Genomic DNA, 20,113 nt, shown 5'->3' on the forward strand with positions numbered 1-20,113 from the left:
TTTAAAGTAGCACCGGAGGAGCTGCTGAGCCTTGGAGGATCTGCTGCCTTTAGTGGAATATTGGTGACCAAGTCCTCTGTGTTTCTGTGACAGTTCAATTACACCACAGGCTGAGGGCATTACAAGGATCGAAAATGTTCTACATTTTTGTTGGCATAATATAAGAATTTACACGAAAGTTTTTCCAAGGAGGAAGAAAGAGAAGAGACTGTGACAGGTCTTCATAGCTGATGGGAGGCTCATTCACCACAGGAGAGCTGGTGAGACAAATGTGAGACCTTGGTTACACGTCACCTAAATACTTACTGACTTAAGAGCATTTGGGCTGGAATCACTTGCAATTAGCATGGGCTTGGCAGAAACTGGCACTGCTGCTGTTTGTGCAGAAACTGCTTGCACAGTCCAGTTATGCCATGGGGAAAACTGCTGTTAGCAATTAGCACAAGGGTAGTCTTGAGGTGCTGTCTGTGCAGTGGCTGCTCTTAAAACAGTTGATGTCCTTGATGGTGCAGTAGCAACTCTACAACCAACAGCACAGCTGTGTGACACCCATGCCCAGTCTGTCACCCAACCATTGTGGTCTTTAACCTCTTTGTCATCATAGCCACACAGTTTTTAGGCAGCTGTTGGTGTCTGAGATCTTTTAACTGCATTGCTTGTGAGAACCTAGGCATGCCCATGGTCCAGAGAGATGTGACCATTGCTCTGTTCTTCACAGTGTGGTTGGATGAGGCAGTTTCCTCAGTTGACTGTGGTCATGATGAGGATGAATGCAACCTGTTGTAGGCCCAAATGACCCAGCTGGGATCAATTGCCCAATTGACACAATAAATTATATCTAAGTCCGTTAAATTAAGTGAATAATGAGGACCACAGGGCGCCTGCTCATCCCCATAACCTGTGTTGCTGGAGGTTGGGCAAAGCTCTCCTGCCTGCTTAATGGAGCCTGGGAGCTTGTGAGTGGGTGGCGTGGGAACTGGGGACAACTGAGGATTCATACAGGGATGCAGAGTTGCTCCTTGGGGCAGAAAAAGAAATGTATGATTCTTGGCCCTAGAATGAAGAAAGCAAAACACTGTGGACTTGTTGCAACTCGTGCAGTCTGCGAATGTTTTCTTCTTGTCAGATGCTGCCGTCACATAAGTTATTTTATTGCCAAAGGGCAGGGAATGAACTAGTGAAGCAGGAGAGAGGGCTGCATGTTGTAAAAATCAGTGCACCAAATATGCAATTCTTTACTTTCTGCTTTTGCAGTGTTTATTTACCTGTAGGATTTGGGGGGCCGAAGGGATGGTGGTGTAGGAGGTACATCTGTCTCATCCAGGAGAAAGTGCGTGTTCAGATGAGAAAGCATTATGCATACAATGCCTGAAATTAGCCCTTAAAATAGCACACTCCACATCTCAGTAATGTATTGAATATATCTGGATAAGAAACAGTCTGATTGAAGTATTGAGCTTATTGTAGTGTGTCTGCTGTGACTCATCAGGAAATTGAAAGTCTTGAGACAAAACTCCCCCCCCTTCACTCTTTTTGGAAGAGACGGGAATTAGTCTTAGATGGGAGGTAATTAATTGTTCTGTGATTGCCGTAAATAGGTACTGAACAACAAGCTCATACTGAAATATTTATATCCTAAGCCCTGTCTTGTGAGCCCAGCTATCCAGAGTCTCCATCAGACAGAGACAGTGAAAAAGAAAGTTCTTTGGAATGAGCAGCACTTCCACCTACATGCGTTTAAGTGAGACTGGTTGGAGGTGAGCTGGTAGGCTGCATGCTGTAATAAGCCATTTACTAGGATAATGGCTGTAGGCTACAAATGCTGTTTCTACTTAGTCTGTCTATTCAATGCAAACATTAAAAAAGAAAAAAAGCTCTCTTCCTCAGTAAAGTCTGTAATACTCTTAATCCCCAGTGTACTCCATGAATATTAACTCAGCCAATGTCGTAACACCCCATGGAGGCAGATGATGAACATGCAGCCTTTTTCATCCACTGGAGAAACTGAGGCAGTGAGAAGGACTTTAGGCTTCTGGTTTTAGACTGGAGCAAAATCCTGGGCAACAGCCTGGCTTGATGGTGAGTAGGCACCTGCTGGCTGGTCCTTCATGGGAGTGTGGGAATTACGACTTTCGGGGTCTAATCCCATAAATTCAGGATTTCATTTGGAGAGATTTGCCGCCTGCTGTTGCTGGCAGTGCTGCCCTGCTTGTGAAGTCACAGAGAGTGCATTGGCACAGCTGGCAGAGGTGGATTGTGAGGGGATGAATATGTGCAGGAATATCTCTAATTTACTGAGTAGCTATAGCCATTATGTATCTGTCTGACTGCAGGATATTGCTGGGAATCCAGATGTTGAGAAGAGAAGGAAGAGAATCAAGATGATCAAATACCTGTTTAAAAAAACAGCGCCCAAGGAAAAGGAGCTTGATGGCTTTGTGTTTGTCTGCAGTGAAGTCATGGCAACAGAGAACTAATTTAGGAAAATTAACTGTTTCTCTATCTTACAAAAAAAATCAAATGAAAATGATGCAAGGGAACATCCTTTTATCTAAACCAAATGAGTCCATTTGTGCCAAAGCAAAGGAGTCATGCTGGGGAGTTTGCTCCAGAGAGCACATACTTTATTGGTACAGAATGTAACAGTTGTCCCAAAGCCATAACTGTAAAAGCGTGGTGCCTTAGGCGAGCACTTTCAGTAATAGGAAAACCAAACTTAGGTTCCTGCACCTGCATGGTGTTGAAATAGAAGCATGATTTTAAGCTTTTGGTTGTTTGGAATTTCAGCTCAGTTAAGATCTGGATGCAGCTTTCAGAAGGACTATAATCTCTGTGAAGTTCCTTGTGAGTAATGCTTAGATTTGAAATTATCTAGGGACAAAGTGCTGATGCTGCATGGGCTGGGGTGTACCCAAACACTTGTAAAAAACCAGTTGCCTCTAGGTCCCTTTGACTTTCATTAGACCTTTCATTAGGCTCCTTTATGCCCAAGACTCCTTTTTATCTCCTACCTTAAGTAGCATTTGAAAAAATTCTCACACAAGGCCTGGAAATGACCCTTCTGTGCTACTTCTGTTTTGACGTTCACAGCCCGTCTCCACGCACAGACCACTCTGTGAAGCAGCACAAGAAGTGAACCACACAGTGACTGTATTGGTAGCCACAAAAGTTCATTTTACATCACTGAGAATCTCATATTTGGAATTCAGAAATTGTTCATCTTGGTAATGAGCAGGGGCAAGCTCCAGGGAAAATATCACGAACTCAAATGTGTTGCTTGAGGCGCCTGGAAAGCGGTGTTTCTCTTAAGCACTGTTTTCCAACCAGATTTTACTTTGTGGCTCTCTTGGAGATGGTTTTAGGCAACACCTTATGGTTTCCCTGAAAGTGTCTGACAGCAGAGATACAGAGCTTTTATCTGTGTGAAGGAGTGCAACAGTTTGGGGAAGATTTTTAAGGATGATTCAACTTTGCAATGGCTTCTGTCAAAAATGTTGGGGAAGCTTCAGACTAATTGGAAACCTACCCTTCCATTGAAATCACCGAATCACAGAATATTTTGAGTTGGAAGGGGCCTACAAGGCTCATTGAGTCCTACTCTTAAGTCAGTGCTCACCAGGTGAATATTTTCCATTGGTTCTCATACCTGAATGACACTGGTGCCTTTCTCCTGCAGCTTAAACTTTGGTTAATGAAAGAAAAGTGGGAATTGAGTTTGGGTGGATAAGTTCTTGTTAGTGAAGGAAACCCACAGTCATTGCATATCCACGTAGATACTGCAGATGTTTTGGAGGTGATCCACGTAAAAAGTCAATCGTTGAGTATTTTTGGAGTTGTTTTTTTTTTTTTTTTGGAAAGCACGTCTTTCAGGTGGGACCTCTTGTGAATAGTGGGGCTCTTCATACTCTTCACACTGCTGAATCATGCTTATCAGATGGATTGCAGAGGCTGGCCAGGGGTCAGTGATGCTTCCCTACTCAGCCTGGTGTATTTGCAGTAGTGGCCTGTTTGTCTCCACTTGTTCCTCATCCCCAAGCCTGGACAGGGCCCTTGGTATAGCTGTTAATGGTGTGAGAGCAGAAGGTCCAGACTGCATGAACCTCCTGGCACAGCCATACCTGTGGGCTTTGCCATCAGGAGAGAGGAGAGCCAGGGGGTGAGGGTGGGAGTGCAAAGCCCAGGTGGTTGCACATTAGATGTTGTCAGAGCCTTTCAACAACTAACAAGTCACATCTCAGGCTTTTCTCGATGGGGGATGAGATCCCCAAACCAGAATGTTCACGAGAGAGGCAGCCCCAGCCCTGCAGGTTGTCCCAACATGCTTGGGGCAAATAAGCACAGCGGAAAAGCCTGAGGGACTGCTGCCAAACGACTGGGAAGATGCAGCCCACAGTGTCTGTTGTGTCTGAGATCTCTGTAAAGTCTCTCGCATCTTTCCTCAAGTTTAGTTTTCCAGTGGAGGCTGTTGCAGTAATGAGAATGTCTCCCATCTGCTCCTCACATGGCTTGGCACATTTAGCCAGAATATATATATTTTTATTATGGGGTTAGCCAGTGGTAACCATGACAATTAGACTTATCACGCAGCATTTTTTTTCCCTCCTTGAGTCAGTTTGAAATGCTGACAATTAAATGGATACAGTACACTTTAGAGATCCATCAGTCTCTTTGTTGTCTTGACAACCAGAGTATATTTAGAAATGTAACAAGTACATGGAGTTCAATTGCACTTTTGCTAAAACATAGTTTTGTAGCTTGAGAATTTAATCTGTTGTTTGTAGATCCAGGTGCTTATTTGAGCTCTGTCTGACTTTCTCTTTGGTCTCTCTGGGAAGCTCATACGCCGGCTGGTGGAAAGAAGGTCCTTATCAAGCAGGGAGCAAACCTGCCTACTGTGTATGGCAGGGGCTTGGGTGAGAGGCTGGCAGTCACTCTCTGCTCGGATACTGGATGTGCTGAGCTGGGTGCTCCTGTGTAATTGTGGTTTGGCTATTGATCTGCAGTGCGAGAGGAACGTTGTGTGGTTGTTGTCCCAGATGTTGGTCCCTGCAGATGCAGCTCAGCAAGCAGGGCTGAGCCATGAGGAGCATATCCCAACACCCTCTCCCAGATGAGTTGCTCTCACAGTTCAGTGCCACTTTGGTACGGGAGGACAGTGCCATGGAGCAGGACACTGACAGACTGTGATGGCTCTCCACCTGAGCTACCTAAGCTTCAGTTGCCAGTGGAAGCAGCTCTCTGCCATGGAAACAATAGCAGGGACTGTTTCTCCATATCACTTCTTCTGTTTTGTCTTTGATTTGATGGGGGTGTGTTTCTTTGATTTGATTTTAACAAAATACTACTACTAATTTTTTTCTTGGTTCTTTCCAGCTTGACTGACAAAATTGAGCTCATCCTCTCCCCACTGAGCTAGAATAGCAGTGTGTGGGCTAGCTGTCTGGAGTTATGGATTTTTAAGGCTTCATCCAGGGCTGGATGAGGAGGGAATTACGATGGAGTGCACTCTGTGGAGCTCTAAATATCCTTGTCTCCCAGCACCCCTGTGCACACACTGATAGTGGGTGTGTGTGGAGTGTCTGTGTTACTCTTTGCCATTTCCCTTTTGAGCCAGGAGAGAGCTGAGGTCAGCACAGGCACCTGTGTAGGTATGACAGCCATACCTGCAAATGTGGTGATGTGCCTGCCCAGAAGAGCAGCTGGGATGTGTGGCTCCCATCTGCCACCCCCCAAAAGTCCAAAGGCTGTATCAGTTGTCAGTAGTGCTGCTCTGCTCCTGGGGAGCATGGCCAGCACAGGCTTGTCGTGGGGATGGTTTATACAAGGAGGGGAGGAAGGCTCCAGGGAGAGGAGCCCACCCTGAGATCAGCTGTTAAGGACAGTGATGGCCAGCAAAATGTATCTGTATTTCCTTGGGTGCACCATATCTTGTCTATGCCCTATACCCAAAATACTAATAAGGCTCAAAAGGAGGAGAGAATTGCATAATTTTGCTTCCTTCTTCCCTGTGTTTCTTTTTCATTCATTACCAGTCAAATAATGTGGTTGATTTCTCAGTATGTATGCACAGCTCAGTTTAGTTTTTGTATTTCATTTCTTCTCTCTATTTTACCAATTTAGAGAAAGAAATCCCAAACCATATGAAAATCCCAAACCAATGAAAATCCCAAACCGTAGTTATATTTCCACTCCAGCTTTGTTTGTAGACTCTTAACGTGCCTTGTTCCAGTGTTTACTAGCTGCTGGGCTTCATTCTTAAAATATAACCACCAAAACCCAACAATCCTAATGACTATTCAAGAGTGCTTTAACAAGTTATCCCAATCCATCTGACAAGGATAATGCTCTTCTATTAGGAGATACTTAGCTGGAGGTTGGATGAGCTGTAATGTTTATGGGTCTGCAGATCTGTAACCAGACAAACTCAGAACAACTCCTTGGATTTCAGTGGAGCTGTATTTGTTTATTACAACTGAGGCTTAGGCAGTGCTTTAAATGCAAATTGCATCCTCTGTGAAGTTAAGTAGGGTTTTGATTTAATTTCTGCAAGCAGCAATGTCAGCAGAGAAGCGAAGAGCTGGGACCCACATAGCCTGAAGTCTGTAACTTTGTGTTGCTTCCTTTCCCTTACTGTCAAGATCAGATTGGGGCTACTAATTAAAATGCAGCTTCTCTTAAGCATCTCCTAAAGGCAGGCAGGAGAGAGTGGAAGTGCAGCCTATGCAGATCATATATCTCTCTCTCTGCACTAGGAGAAAATGCCAGTGCTTGAGTTGTTCTCTCTGACTTGTGGCTGGGCTGTTGACCTGGAGCTTGTGCTCTCAGCTCCAAAAATGCAAAGGCACTATGCTGAGTTATCTGGCTGGGATGCAGAGAGAGCTGGGATCTCCTTTCCCCCAACTTGTCTGTGTCCATGCAGCAGTCAGGAGACACGGACCACTGCTCATCACCCCCACTGTGTGTGGCAGAAGTGATTCACCATGCATTCATTTCTGGTCACATAAGGGGCATCAGTTTAAAGCAGGCTTGAGGCATAGGTTAATGTTGGCTATTTGAAGTCTGAAGTCTGAAAGCAACATCAAACAGGGAGCAGAAAATGTATCATGCACAGAAAAATCTCTGGGATTTGTTTCTCCCTTTAAAAAATAATAGTAATAAATTCCAAACTGTTTGCATATGCTGTCTCCTCTGTGGTCAGGACACCTGTCTGCCTCTTTGCTGATACTTGATACAGGCTTACAGTGCTTGCAAAAATGTTAACGTGAATTTTTTGTCATGGCAAATATGAAAAGAATATCCAGTGTCTGTGTGGGCAGGTCCTCAGCACATTTTTCTCTGCTTTTTGTACTTTGGTGTGGATTTGAACCAACTGCTGAAATTCTGCTCCCCTTCCTTCACCACAGACCAGGAGGGCAAAGCTGCTGCCCTGCCAGACCTGGCTCTCCTGAGCAAAACAGCTGGTGGTGGGGATAATGAGTTTTAGCCTGGCTTCCTTAAAAAAATAATGTATGCAACTGACTGGATTTGTCTCTGCTTCTTGTCTTTTAATCCTTGGCTGATCTTAGGAAAATAGGAGGAGCTGGGGGTCACCTGGTGCAACCAGGAGCATGGTGGGCTGGGAGACCTGGAGCAGGCTGAGGTGGACCTTTCACTAGTCAGCACTAGCATTTTTTAAACTTGCTCATTTCTTCTCCAGGACTGAGATTAAAGGAAATAGAAAACATCAGGGCAAGCTCAGATATCAATAAGCTGGAAGTATGAAAGACTGCTGGTTGAAAGAAGCTTGTGGTCACTTAAAAAAACTGTGTTTGCTCTTTAATTGGGTGTCTTTGGAGGCACCCAGAAGGGAAAGCAGGGCTGGAGGTGGAGGCAGGGTTTGGGCTGTCCCACCCTGACTCTTTTTCCACAATAGCTGTGTGTTTAATGCATCCCATCTCTGCTTTGGTGCTCCTTGATGCTCACATGGCAAAGCCAATGCTGTGGGAGTGACTCAGCCTTGGCCTGAGTGGTGGCGGAGGCTTGGGAAGAAGAAGCCCTTTAAGCATGAGAGGCAGAAGGGCGTCTGGTCAGGTTTTGAAAGAGACTTTGTTACCTGCAGCCCTTACGTCAGTGCCTTTCACCAGCTCTACAGTGATTTAAAACAAGTAGCTTCTCTTCCAAATAAACCTCAGCTACTCCAACACTTGCTCAGATGTAATCTATGCTGCCAATGTGTGAAAAACTCCTATATGGGTCAAAACAGGGACAGACTGATACATGAGTTGTTTCAGAGGGGAGGAAAAAAAGCTATGGTTTGCTCTGTACAGGAGGGCAGCTGGCCTTACGTGCCCTTTTGGGGCTGTTTTCTTGGCAAGGTGTTACAGCCCGGTTGATTTACTTTCTGCTTTTACGATGAGCAAAATGTTGATTCTGACCTTTCTGTTTGCACCCGCAGAGGTCCCTTGGAAGAGCCTGTCTGTACGTCTGACTGGGTGCCTGACGGGGCTGCCTTGCTTCCAGGTAAGGAATGGATCAACTCCCACGGCTTTTGCCAGCTGCTGAGTTCAGCAGAGAGTGGAAAGACCTCGGTACCACGTTTGGTGGTTCAGCAACTGATGGGCATTTCTCCAAAGCCTGGGATGGTGGGAGACCAGCCTGCTCAGAAGGCTTGAGGTGGTTTTATTGTTTCTGGGTCCAAGTTTGGAAGCAGCAAACATGCAGGCTCTCCTGCAAATGGGAGTGTTGCATGGAACAATTGCTTGGTCCCATGGGTCATGTTGCTTTGACCTCTGTTTTGAACAAAGCTTCCTGCTTGTGGGCCTAAACTTGTTCCCTATACACGACACAGTTCTCTATAGGCTGTAGATGCTCCCACCTGGTGATGGAGAGCTGGCTATATTATTAGCTGAATCTAACTTTTTCAGTGGACAAATAGAAATTAATGTGAGGGGCAAATTAATTCGTTCTTCAGAATTGCCAGTTCTGTCAAATTCAGTGGAGATATTTAGGTGTGACTTAAGGATCACCTTGATAAACCACCCCAAAGTATTGTAGGAATCCCGTGCTGGATTATGTGTAGGACATAAACCATGCTTTGTGCCTATTCCATGAGATGATGGTTTGGTTTCAGGAAGGGTAGGATTGCAGAACAGGAGCAATGTCAGGCCAGTTGGTCTGTCCTCAAGCCTCTCTCAGTTGTGCCATCCCAGGAGACAGAAGGGTCCTGGAGGTGCTACAAAATTGTGGCAGCTGGGGAAGAAGGAAATGTGTGCAGCCCTGCTGAGAAGAGGATATTGAGTGAACCACTGCCCTGGTGGTTTTGGCCAGTGGAGCTTCTTTATTTGCCATGATGTTAACGTGACTTTAGGACCATCAGATGTCTGTGTGGCGGGCCAAAATCAGGAACAGTGAATCCTCGCTCTGTTTTGTCACTGAATTTGACTGCACTTTCATTCTGCACTTTTGATACACAATGTACATCCCTCCTTTCTTCCTTTACCCTCTTCTTGGTTCTAATTTTTGTGGGTTTTTTTTTTTTTGGTGTGTGTGTGTGTGTGTAAATTACGTCTAGCTGGAGATGAGATTTCAGTTTCCTGTTTACTGCAAACAGTTGGGGCCATTAATAAATGTTGACAGACAAAGACAGACCATGGATTAATAAGTAGGGGACAGGAGATTAATAGCAAGAGCATAGAATCTGGTTCAAGGCCTGATCTTCCCAGTTGCTGGGCTATGGAAGATTAATGGCAGCTCTTCTGTTAGTCTCACTCTTTCTGTGGTAGCTTTCCTGGCTAAGTTTAATAAACCATCCCAGTGGGTAGCTGTAAATATGAAATCTAGGAAGAAACCCATTGTTATATTAACTAAATATGTTCTTGTGTTAACTAAATGAGGCAGTATTAGTTTTGCTTTCTAGTCAGCGCTTGAACAACAACGTCAATGCATTTGTGAGTGGTGAAGTCAGATTTTCATGTGCTTACAACTCCTCTCCAGACAAAAGCATATCATAAAATGTATCTTGCTAAGCAAGCTGTGTCTGACAAATTGGTTTTTTACTCTATGTCCTGTGCAAGAGATTGATTTCTCTTCTCTTGACTGGGTTTTCAGCTTCATTTCTGTGAAAAATTGGGCGCTTGACCTGTTGCATCTGGTCTCTCATTAGGTCTGGTGTGAGATTAGATCATTGCAAGAAAACACTAGCTTTGCAAAGAGCATTCCTGGTTAAATTTGTGGGAGAGCTGCAGAACGTGGGATTGTGTCACAGCAAGTTTTATTGTGATAGAAGGGTGCATGCTGTTCTGGGTATCCTATATAGAAACTCAGCCTCAAACTCTTCCTTCAAGGCTGGAAGTGTTGAGTCAAGCACTCCTGTAGTCCTCTGACCTCTGCCCTCAGGTGTTTTCCATAGTCTTTGCAAGGATGACCCCCAGCCCTCAGTGCATAAGGTTATAGTGATATATAGGTATTTGTATGGCTGTGTTGGGAGGGAAGCAGCTGCATCCCTGTAAGAATGAGCGTGATGCAGCTGGGACCAACATCAGAACTTCGTGCAGCAATAGCTGAATTTATTTTCCAGGGAAGAAAGGCTATGCACTGCTTTGGTGGCCCTGTAACAAAGCTTTTCCCCTCTTGTCTGCTCTTGCATGCAATGCCCTTGGCTTTTCAGAAGTTAATTGATTTGTCTATATTATGATTCTCTCTTTAATTTTATTTGTGTAAAGAAGAACACACGCTAATCTTTCTCCAGAGAAATGTTTTGCATTGCTCCTCTTTGAACATCGGCCCTGGGTCTGCTGTTTCTTAATGAGTCTTTAACTAAACAGCCAGAGTTCCCACATGCTCCAGCCTTGACACACACATACTTGTACACCCACGTGCTTGCTCCCAGTTGAACCGAGCCTGCCTGCTCCCCTCGCCAGCCCGCTGCTTTGGGATTTGTGTCAGCAAGGCAGCACCTCCCTGGGAAGCCCTGTGTCTGAGAGGGGGCTTTATACCTGCAGAGAGATAGGCTTGGCCTCAGATGAGCCGTCCTGTGAATTGGAAGGGCTGTAGCCTCTTTACCACCCTGTCCTCCCACCCCCTGGCTTGTTTAAAGTGCGTTTAAAGTGCGTAAAGGAGCGTGGATTCCTGTGGGCTGCGCTGCCCGCGGTGAGGACCCGAGCGAGCGTGGAGCACTGTGCCGAGCACCCGATGCTGAATTACTGTCTGGAATGCCACTGGCTGCCAGATCCTTGATAGCTTGTTTTTAATGAAGATTCTTCCTGTAATTCCTAGAATATCTTGCAGTGCAAAAAAAAAAAGAGTGGTGTGTGTATTTTGCTGTGGGCTGAATTTTTTCCTGCTCTTCACAGTTCCCTCCGTGAACAGAGAGGAGGAGGAGGAGGGGGAAGCAGCTGACTGCTTTTTTTTTGGTGGTTGTTGTTGTTGTTTTTGTTTTTCTACTTGACTTCTGCGAAATATGTGGCGATCAATCGCTCGCGACTAACAAAATGTTTTTGTTTCTCTTTGCAAAAGCATATGGGAACTGCAGGAAAAGCATATGGGCGTTTTTAGGAAAACATATTGGTGAATGGACAAATTATAGTGGTGCCAATATGTTTTGGATGTCTGGCTAGACCACTACTACTACCACACTTGCTGGCATGCAGACACATCCGCAAGATTTCCAGCATGTGAATGGTGTGTAGCTGCTCCTGGGGAAAGGCAGGCTGTGCTGGATCAACCCCCTGTTGAAACAGTGCTGTGATCCATCGTCGGGCTGCGTGACAGCCTCATCATGTCCTGGGGAAGGCCCGAGGCTCGTGTTTATGGCAGCATATCCATTCTGTCAGTGGGCTGAGCCCAGAGCTCCACTTGCAGCTGGCTGCAAGCAATGATAATGGTAACCATTTTTCTCTCTGAAGCCCTGGACTGCAGTCCTCATAACACCTGAGCTTCTTGCAAACAGACAAGCAGCTTCTGGTTTTCCTCTGCTGCTTTAGCAAGATCTTCATGAGTTAGCTTGAACTATTATTTTTAATTTCTCCATCAGGTGGTTTGCTTTTGAGGAAATTCAGAACATTTGCATTATTGTTTCTGTCCTAGTGCTCTTTGCTCTGATACTGGTGATCCAGGGAAAGGGATCCATGAGCAGGGAGGACCTTTGCAGGGAGCAATAAGGGGATTAGGTGCTCTTGGATAGTGGGTCCTGGTAGCTCACAGCATCCCTACAGTGTGAGCTGTTCTGCTGTGGACCCCTGTCCAAGAGGTGCTGGGTAGCTCTGATGTGGCAGCTCTTCCTGCCCACCCCAGCAGCAAGGGAGTGCTGCCTCTGCTGTGCTGGGCTGAAGAAGGGGGCAAAAGATGCGCCTAAAGATTGAGGGGATAAACAAGATGCTCATTTGGGCAGTCATTTGGATGTTGCGTTGTTTATCTCAGTTATGAACCAGCACTCAGATATTCTGAGTGGTAATTCAGCACCTTTTAGTGCTCTCCCTGTTATGCCAGCTTCAGGATGATTTGCTGGTGAGTAATTTTACATTATTTAATGTAGCCACTTGCCTTATAGCTCTTTTGTTCTGTGAGACAATTCCCTATTTTATTATGCAAACAGTACATTAAGATCCTTGTGAGCCTAAGTTCCCAACAGTGCTTGAGATGACGGCAGAGAAGTAGGTTATTTCAGAAATCATGATTCTCTCCTCAAGGAGCTTTCTTGGAGTTCTGCTTTAACTGCTTTTGATATTACACATGCTTAAAAAAAAAAGCTAAAAAAATCCAGTACTTCCTAAATGTTATAGAGCTCAAAAAATACACTCTATGCCTTGTCACAATATTTAATACAGAGTGCTATTTACAGTAATGAATCAAAATGTCAGTTTTTAAAATATGAACTGTCAGAGTGTTCCTACTTCGCAGAAAACTTTGATATGACAGTTTGTTAATCATATGACTATTACATCAAATGTGTCTAAGAGTACTTTTGCTCAACAAAGTCTTTTTTTACTCTTTTCTCCTCCCTTTTCCCTGTTAATTCTGGCAGGATTGTTTGACTGAATGCATGCTGATTAAAGGTCAGAAGAATCCAGAGTTGAATGCTTTTGTTTAGGGACAGAAAAGGTGTATCACTGCCTGTGTTCTTGCTGGCCATGGTTATCTAGTCTCAGTTCAGCCTGGTTTGGACCATCTCTCCCTTGTGTGCCCAGGCTTGACCCAAGCCTGCTGTGAGCAGGGCTCAGGCAACAGTGCTGGTGGAGCAGTGCTGGTGCCTCTGGGGTAACTGCATTTGGGGCAGCTGGGCTAAAACTCTGTTGTGTAATAAAAAGCTGGCTCTTACAGTAGCATTTCTAATCCCCATAGCTTTAGCATGAAGGCACAAATAAAAGAAAGATTTTGAGGCTGTCTGTGCCTCCTCGATGAGCTGAACGGCTGGTTGTGCAGGGCACGGCTGGTTGTTCAGGGCAGGGCTGGTGTTGCTTCTCGAGGAGGAGGAGGAGGGAGGGAATGAGGGTGCCAAGGTCCTCTCCCCAGTGCCTTTGATTACTCTGGCCCCAGGTGAAGGAGTGGGTTTGGGCCCTGAACTTCGTTCCATTAATTTAGACCACGGTGCTTCCCCTTTTTTTTATTCTTTTGTTTGCTTATCTGCAAAATGGGAGTAATTAATTGATATTAGTTAACTCACATGTCTCCTTAAAGCCGATTAGTCAAACAACTGCACTTCTGGTGAAGACAAGGGAGAGCTTATGTAGATAATCGTGCTTTTGAAAACAGCCTCTGGAAGAAGCAGAGGGTTCAGCATGCTAATGTGGGGACTGGAGGCCAGAGAGGAGTCCCAGGTGTAGCAGAGTCGTGTACCTCTGCCCAGAATGTCTTTGTGCCACATTGCCTGAGGCTTCAGATGGATTCTTATTGCTTGTTAAAACTCTCACTTACCATTGCGTAGGTCTTACAAGTGCAATATTTCTGAGTTGGAGTTGGCCCAGCACAGCTATGGGAATAGGAGGAGTCTAAAAAGGCAAAAGCTGTGTGTCAGCAGTCCAGAAAAGAGGAGCGTGGGCAGTGCAAGACAGTAAATCTTGGAATCATAAAATCATAGAAAGGTTTGGGTTGGAAGGAGCTTTGAAGACCCTTTAGTTTGAACTCCCCTGCCATGGGCAGGGACACCTTCCACCAGACCAGGTTGCTCCAAGCCCTGTCCGACCTGGTTTTGAACACTTCCAGGAATGGTGCATCTACAGCTCCTCTGGGCAACTCATTCCAGTGTCTTATCATAAAAAAATTATTTCTAAGGCCAGATTGTGGGTGTTACTGGGGGCCTGATTAACTTGGAATTTCAGCTGGGCATGTCTATTAAATAACAACCTCAACACTTTCACTAATGTTACTGAAGATATGATAAGAACTTGTTTTCAGGGGTGTGGTCACATATTTAAGTGCAATTTTGGGCAGCACATCAGCCATCTCTGGTGTGTGGAAGGCCCAGGTAAGGGCACTGCACACATCTGAGGTCTGGTACACTGAGGCCCACTGGGTCTCATCACTGGAAAAAGATTTGGGAAGGTGAGGGCAGTGCTGCAGCATTTGTAACATTAAAATCCTGCTGATAGAGGAGGTGAGGAAAAAACAGAGGGGAAGAAAGCAGGGGAAGGAGGTGGCTGGTGAGTGAGGCGATGACAGCAGGAGGGCTTTGCTGGTGGTGCTGCCTGGTGTGGACCACCAGGAAGCCTGAGAGAAGCTGTGGGGTGAAGCTCTTACACAAACACAGGGGTGCAGAGGGGCTGCCAGCAGCGAGGGCCACTGGCAGGGCATGTGTGAAGGCGTCACTTTTCAAACCATGTCTTCGTCACCTCCATCAGACCAGTACTGCTGCGTTTCCTCATCCCACAGAGGAGCATTGGTTATTACTCAATTTTCATTTTAGACAAACCACATTGTTAGTGCGATGATTTTCCTTTTATTATCGTTAGTGCAATGGATGGAAAAGGAGCTCTAACAGATGTATGATTAGCAGGGCATGAAATTAAAAATGTTTGTGTACAAGGAAAAGGTTGTTTACTACCAAATTCCTCATTTGAAAATGAAGTGATACTAAGATTGTCCGTGCAATTCTGCAGCAGGCCCTCACTCCCTGTCCATCCCTTCCCAGCAGTGTTGGCTGAAAAATAACAATATTTTTAATACTACTTCTATTAAAAAAATAATAACATAAATGAAAAGTTGGTACCTGCCTCTGGAGGTAGATTATTTAAAGAGGTTGTTCTCCTGCTCTGGCACTGATAGAGTCAATTAAAGAAAATATTTTGACTGACGTTTAAGCCCCACTGATTAGGCCAAATTGAATATTTTATATCAAAATTCATTTGGGTGGAAAATAAGGTTCTGATTGAATAATTCTGAGTGTGGGCGTGTACCTGGGTGAATAGTACTTGTTGCCAAAATGTGGAAAAATTCATATTTGGAGTTGCTGCTGCAGCAGCATCTGCAGAGAAGTGCAGATTAGTGTGTGGTACTCAGTTCTTTTCCCCTCCTTGTGGGTCAATCTTGTAGTGGTTTTGCATGGGAATGCTTTCAGGCTCTGGTAGAAAGCTGTCAGTACTTAGATTTTTGTCTTAAAAGTGTGGGGGTTTATTGCCATAGAAAATATCTGCTTTTTTTTAATTTATTTTGCCCCACAATAATGAAACTTTTAGTTTGAGAAAATGATCTTTTTTCTTGGTAGCTTTACCTGTGATGCAATTCTCAAGTACAGCTGCTCTTCCTTGATTTATTTTTAAATGTTATAGAGTCATAGAATATGCTGAGCTGGGAGGGTGGATCAGGATCCTTGGGTCCAAGTCCTGGCCCTGCACAGGACACCCCGAGAATCACACCATGTGCCTGAGAGTATCTGGCAGTGAATTTTAAAAGAGCAAGGTTAAGAAGTGTGCATCAGAAACACTTTATTTGTGAGAAAAGCTTGGTCCTACATAGGACTGAACATTTCCCAGGTACTCTGAATTTCTCATCTATCTCATTCCATTCCTTTTGTCCTCTAAAACCTTTGTGGCCAAGTTCAAGGCTGATGCTGGTTGAAGCCTGTTGGGCTGCTCATGTGTAAATTTCACCAGGGTGAGTGTTTGCAGGACCCAGACCTGAGGCATCACCGTGATGGATTCTGCCCGCTGAGCCTGGATGGCACTGAGCAGAAAATAGGAAGAGGGCTAAGAGATTGTTCCTGCACTCTGGGAACAATTGAGACAGAAAATTGCTTCCAGGATTTCTTCACTTTTCCACAGAGAATAATCAGCCTGTGTAATTCCCTGCCACAGGAAATACTGCCTGAATCTGTTACTCAAAAACAGCAAGCAAAGTTCGGGTAGCAGCCTGAATACCAAAGATGCTGCAGAACAGGGACTGTCCCTTACTCAGGATGTTTTTGGTGTAGTGTCGTTTTTTTTTTCTGTATATGTCATGGGATGTCACAATTGTGCAACTGACAGATAATTGAATAATGGCTTATTTAGCCAGTGTATTCTGGTGCATAGTTAGACTTTGGTGCCCTAAACAAGAAGACAAGTTTGTATGCTGAGGTTGTAAATGGAGTTTTGTTTAGCCTGGTGCTCAGGGTCTACACCTGAGACTGTGGGGGAGCTTAGAGCAATTCCAGTGAAGTGACGGGTGTCCAGTGATTTCAGTCCTGCTCTTGGCTCATTTTAATCTTTGCTTCATTAATGTAAGCAAATCACTACTTCTGCACCTTTATTTGTTAATCTGGAGGATGGGGCAGCGTTTGGGTTACTTGCTGGGATTTGTGTTATGTTTCTAAAAAGGCCTTTCAACCATGTGTTTTATTCCAACTTTTAGGGGAAATTATTTGAATTTTTTGAGTGGTAGTAGTTATAGCCAAATCACTGCTTGAGCATTATACCTGCTGGGCTCCGAAATTTGATTCCTAAATTTCCCTTAGCGGGTCATACTGGGCCAAAGGATCTTGAACCACTAGAATAGAAAGGAGTAAAACAGAATGGAGTTGGTGTTTGGTTATGGGCTCTGGATGTCATTGTTCCTGACTGTTCATCTGGCTAATGTTTGCTTTTGTGTAGTATTTGTCTGTGTCTGTGCTTCTGTGCACATGGGGAAAAGGAGGACAAATATCACTGGGTTGGATTAGCATTAAAAAATAGTTAACTGATCAAAGCCATAAAGCTTGTCCAAGTGAATTCTTCAGAGAAATAGTTTTGAATTTCCCAAGTAGCCGCAGGCCATAAAAGCGAAGCACTATCGTTCAGAGATACAAAAAATCCCCTTCTGTTGGAGTGTTGGACCTATTTGTTCCCTTTTAGGAGGGAATTCAAAATGTTTTCTTAATTTTCTTCTGAACAGCTCACTGCTATCCATCATGAGCTTTTGCCAGCTCTGTTCCCCCCTCACTTTTAACCCTCCACTGAAATCTGTATATCTGTACTTGAATTTTGGATGCCTTTTGGCCCTGTGCACTTTGTGGTGGGACAGCTCTTATAGAGCATGCCTTGTCTCTGAGCTCAAAATGTTGTAAAGGAGGGGCTAAATGTTGTCCCCAGTGCCCTGGTGGAGGTGACAGAGAAGGTGGGACGCATATGGAGAGTGATGCCTGGAAAGGCTTTTCACACGTCCTGAAGGGATGGCAGGGGAGTCCTGTTGCTCTGTCTTGTTATTGGTGCTGCCCTGGCAGGAGCATCAGTCCCACCAGGTCTGCAGAGCAGGTGGGACAAAGCAGGAGGGGATTTAATTTCTCTCACATGGAGGAAAGAAACTGCATTGTCTGACTGCTCAAAGTTATTGAAGGCTCATACTGAAGGTTAAGCAACCAGCCTCTGGGAATTGGGCACATAAATTTGCTTTATGCTTAGGAAAGTCTCTTTCACAGTGCTTTGCTTTGTTGCTTCTCTTTAAGATGTACAAAAGAATGAGGTGCTGGTGTATGGTCCATACACAGGGTATTTGGATGGTACGGTCATTAATAGGAATGAAAATTATACTGTGGTGGCTCAGAGCTTGCCAAGAAAAAAGAAAGGAGAAACTCTCAGAAGACACGAAGTGCTTTGTAGCTGGAAGTGCCTGTTGCCCTGCAAGGACTCAGCTGTCCTTTTTAGTCCCAGTCTTCTATTATTGAAAATATTTTGCTGCCTAATACCTACTAGCTTTTTAATACTGCTTAACTGTGAGCACAATCCACCCCCCCAGCTCCCCCAACCCCCCCCCAAAAAAGCACACGTTTTTCTGCTCTTGTAAATGTTCAGCTTTAGGGCCCCCAGGGAGGGTGTTAATAGCCATGTCCTGGCTGCCTTTCAGGCAGAGAATTCCACTTTTACTTTCAATCTGAAACTTGGAGTTTCATTCTCCAGATAACCAAATTTTAATACAACCACATTTAAAATGCATATATTTATATATATAGTATAAATTAATTTTTTAAATTCTGAGTCCTAAGTATATTCTGGTGGAAACTGAGGTTATCTTTGTAACAGGTGGGCAGTGCATGGAGGACAAAGCTGTGTCTGAGGGACAGGACTGCAGCTTTTGGGAAGGGATTAGATGTTTGCACAAGTGTGAGCATGGCATTCATGTGTGCCATGTATACACATCGTTGGTTTCTGTGGTAGAGCAGAAATGATTTACCCACAAAGCAGAGCCATTTCCTAGGGTGAAGCCATCAGTGTTCAGCTCCTGAAGCAGCAGCAAGGTGCATCCATATACAGGACAGTGTGAAGTAAATGGGAAGCTCATCCTTCTCCTCTAAGACTGTACTTTGGCCTCTTGTGTAGGCCACATCCTCAGATGGGAGGAGTGCTCAGCTATTGATAATATGAGGAGAAATTGAATCTGAAGCCCAGGGCCCTTCTGCACAGGGAAACCATTGCGAAACAAAGCCAGGGTGTGAATTTAAAGTGCAAGAGCTGTTCCGAGCGTACTTCTCATGTGGACAGTCTTATTCTGCTCTGAGAGGGCCTTTGTGCAGTTCTGCTTCATCCACTGCCAAAGGCACTCTCAGTGCTGAAAGAAGAATGCCCACACAGGGAGCGGATAGCTTTTCCAGGCTATTTCATCATGCTGAAGAGTCCCAGGAGATGCCATGTTTTCATGCCCCCATGAATGTCGCAGGAACTTCGCCTTCATTCAGCTCACTCTCCACTCAAGCTTTCATAGGAGAGCTTTGTGGAGGGTGTATGGCACAGTTGTCTCTTCTGGACCCTGCCAGGTGCAGTGTGCATCACTCATTTGCCTGAAGTTTTGGGGCTGTTCTCGGGGATCCCTGAGGCCTTGGTCTTGTCTGGGTGTTCCTGGTGTTGCCGTTTAACATTCTTCATCAGGGCCATCGCCTCTTGCAGTGTGTCCAGGCTGCTGAAAAAAACTCCTGTGAGAATGTGTCTATGCTCATGTGTTGTTCCTTTTCCTGTGAAACTGCCAAGCAAACCTGTGCACTGGGTATGATCGTTATCTGAATACTGTTGAACAGGGAAAAAAAAAGCCCATCTGTTCTACAAAGAGGCAGTGTAAAGAGCAGGCTCTGTGACTAAATAAATTCACATCTGTTCAGCAGAACCATCAAATGGCGAGCAGAGGGGCCTAATGTGAATCACATGTTGAAACCACAAGTATGAGTGAGATGAGCTGCAAAAGAGAGAGCCTGGAAGTGTTGATCCATGTGAGCAACTGTTGGTTTCTCTCTTTATTCTTTCCCTCTACCAGTTTCCTGAGCTAATGATGCAGAATCAAAAAAATCAGGGATGTGCACATGCCTATGCATACTTATGTGTGGAAGTTTGTATTCATTGCATGATTAATTAACTTTCTTACATTATTTTGAGCCATTAGATCATAACATCAATGAGAAGGGATCGGGGTGGTGGGGGAGCCGCAGAGGAGGGAGAATGGGACTGACATGAAGAGAGCAGGTGAAGCTGTTCCCTAGTGGAGGTGCTTCACAAAAAATGGCCCTGGGGTAGCTTGTTTTAAAAAGGGATTTGACTTGGAAGTGATTCCTCAGGATGATGTCTTCAGCAGTGTCATCTCAAGGAACCTGATGGAGCAATCCAGAAGCTTCAAAAGGTGGGTTATGCCTTCATGTGCCCAAGCTAATTTCAAAATAGGTATCTGCGTACCACTTCTAACAGATGGCATCTTTCCATGGATCAAT

The 20,113-nt window shown here is 44.8% G+C and overlaps 1 protein-coding gene and 1 long non-coding RNA gene across 8 annotated transcripts in view; both read left to right on the plus strand.

Annotated features, from left to right (window-relative positions):
- Nucleotides 1-20,113, plus strand: part of LPP (LIM domain containing preferred translocation partner in lipoma) — a 314,289-nt gene that overhangs the window by 81,265 nt on the left and 212,911 nt on the right. For all 7 annotated transcript variants that reach the window (XM_085069373.1, XM_085069375.1, XM_085069378.1 and 4 more), the window contains one exon: nt 8,435-8,499. The gene's annotated coding sequence lies outside the window, so the exon portion shown is untranslated. The remainder of the gene's footprint in view (nt 1-8,434; nt 8,500-20,113) is intronic.
- Nucleotides 1,650-2,433, plus strand: LOC146433252 (uncharacterized). The gene is made up of 3 exons (XR_014853931.1): nt 1,650-1,757; nt 1,916-2,079; nt 2,334-2,433. It is a non-coding gene; the product is annotated as an uncharacterized LOC146433252 (long non-coding RNA).

This window comes from Lichenostomus cassidix, chromosome 9 (genome assembly GCF_008360975.1).
Source record: "Lichenostomus cassidix isolate B80296 chromosome 9, HeHo_3.0, whole genome shotgun sequence".
NCBI classification, from domain to species: Eukaryota; Metazoa; Chordata; class Aves; order Passeriformes; family Meliphagidae; genus Lichenostomus; species Lichenostomus cassidix.